Here is a 2,206-nt window from a genome sequence, read left to right as displayed (position 1 = left end):
AACTTCGCATAACTCGACATCTGCTGCAATGCATCTGCAAAAGGAATGTTAATATGCAATTTTTTAAAAATTTCAATAAACTTTGAAAATTGCTTATCTTGATTCTTTTTCTTCAATCTCTGAGGAAAAGGCATGGGTGGGGTGTGATGTGCCAACTCTGGTGGTATCTCGGGAAATGGCAATTTCTCCTTCTTCTTTTGCCTTTCTTCCTTCTTCTTGTTCTCTTCCTTTAAACCACTTGGTTTCTCATCAACAATGATCTCTTCATTAACTTCTTCTTCAGAATCTTCCTTTCTAGCTTATTCAACTTTTTCCAAAACTGTCCCACTCCTCAAAATTATGGCTTTTGCTTGCTCACGTGGGTTAGTCACCGTGTTGCTTGGTAGAGACCCCTGTGGTCTATCATTTAGCTTCTTGGCCAATTAGCCCATCTGTACCTCAAGATTCCGAATGGACACCCTTGATTTCTAAATTTGTCCTCGTCTCATTCATAAGCCCCATGGTTTCCTGCATGAATTTTCCAAACATGTCCTCCAACTTTGTCACTCTTGGATCTCCCGATTGATTATTCACCCCTGGTTGGTTGTTTGGCGATGTCCTTTGGTTCCATTGATTATTTTGCTGGTTCTAATTGCCCCAAGCTAGATTTGGATGATTTCTCTACCCCAGGTTGTATGTGTTGGAGAATGGGTTGTTTGGTTGCCTCTGATTTCCTGCCAAGTAGTTCACTTGCTCCGTTGATGAAGATGACAAAGCAAATGTGTTCCCAACTTGACATTCGCTGCTCACATGGTTTCCTGCACAAAAATCACAAGTTAGTTGAGGTGCTTGAATAGAGTTTACCTACATACTTCCTAACTGTTTCTGAAGTGCCGTGAGTTAGGTTGAGATGGCTGTAAAAGCATCAACTTCATGTAGGCCCGAAGATTTTCTTGGTATTGCTCTCTCATTTGGTCTTTGATAGTTGTTGCTTGCCAAAACCTCAAGCAACTCATAAGCCTCCTCTGGTGTATTATTCTGCAAGGCTCCTCTTGAAGCTGCATCAACCATGGTTTGCACATTACCCATCAGTCCATTGTAGAATGTTTGGACTTGAAGCCAAACTGGCAACCCATGGTGTGGACATTTCCTCATTAACTCCTTGTATCTCTCCCAAGCCTCATACAATGACTCGCACTCATCTTGTAGAAATGACGTGATATCATTTTTGAGTTTTGCTGATTTAGCTGGAGGGAAGAACTTGGTAAGGAACTTCTGTGCTAAATCATTCCAAGTTGTGATAGTTCCTGGTGGTAGTGCCATTAACCACCCCTTTGCTTTATCCCCCAATGAGAATAGGAATAACCTCAACCTAATGGCATCATCTGACACTCCGTTCGATTTGAAGGTGTCACAAATTTCTAAGAAATTTGCAATATGTTGATTTGGATCTTCCTTCAAATCACCATTAAATCTAACCGACTGCTAGATCATCTGGATGATTGCCGGCTTAATCTCGAAATTGTTGGCTTGTACCGTAGGCCTAGTAATACTCGACACTGCCATTAATAGTGGGAACTGAAAATTCCCTCAACGTCCTGTTTTCTGGTTCTGCCATTTCAACAACTACTTCCTCTGCTTCAACCATTATGTCCTCTCTTTCTCTTCTCTTTCTGTTAAGTCGTCTGACAGTTCTCTCAATCTCAAGATCAACAGGAACCACTGGTTGACATCTCACTCTTCGCATAAACTACAAGAAAAGAAATGAAGGAAAGTGAGATCACACACCAATTGAAAATTAAAAACGAGAATAAAACAGATAATGAAAAAAAAAAAAACTCCAATCTAGCTAACTATAGAAAAACTCAATGTTAACTTAAAACTCAATACCCGGCAACTGCGCCAAAAACTTGATGCGTGTTTCCTACAACATGCAATATGTAGCAAGTATACTAGTCGCTCAAGTAATAAAGTGATGAGTGAGTATCGTTCCCACGAGGATTGATAGCTAAGCACTAAGTTTCCTACTGTTCTCAAGTTGGAGAAATCGACTTCTTTTGGATTAATGGGAGCAAAAAAAATAAAATAAAAACTAAAGCTGAAATTACTAACTTAAAAATTTAACTACGAACGCGAGATGAAGAACATGGATAAATTCAATTCAATTAAAACGGGTAGGGTTTTGACTTTATTCGGACTTTATGGGTTAAACCTAAGAATTAAACTA

The 2,206-nt window shown here is 39.5% G+C and overlaps 1 non-coding gene across 1 annotated transcript; it reads left to right on the top strand.

The window, feature by feature from the left end:
• The first annotated feature begins 1,108 nt into the window (after positions 1–1,108).
• On the top strand, positions 1,109–1,215 carry LOC116146385. Its single transcript, XR_004130487.1, has one exon. It is a non-coding gene; the product is annotated as a small nucleolar RNA R71 (small nucleolar RNA).
• The last annotated feature ends 991 nt before the right edge of the window (positions 1,216–2,206 follow it).

This window comes from Pistacia vera, unplaced genomic scaffold (assembly GCF_008641045.1).
Source record: "Pistacia vera cultivar Batoury unplaced genomic scaffold, PisVer_v2 Contig1149, whole genome shotgun sequence".
NCBI lineage: Eukaryota > Viridiplantae > Streptophyta > Magnoliopsida > Sapindales > Anacardiaceae > Pistacia > Pistacia vera.
The sequence above is the reverse complement of the archived record's forward strand: the minus strand, read 5'-3'. Positions and strand labels throughout refer to the sequence as shown.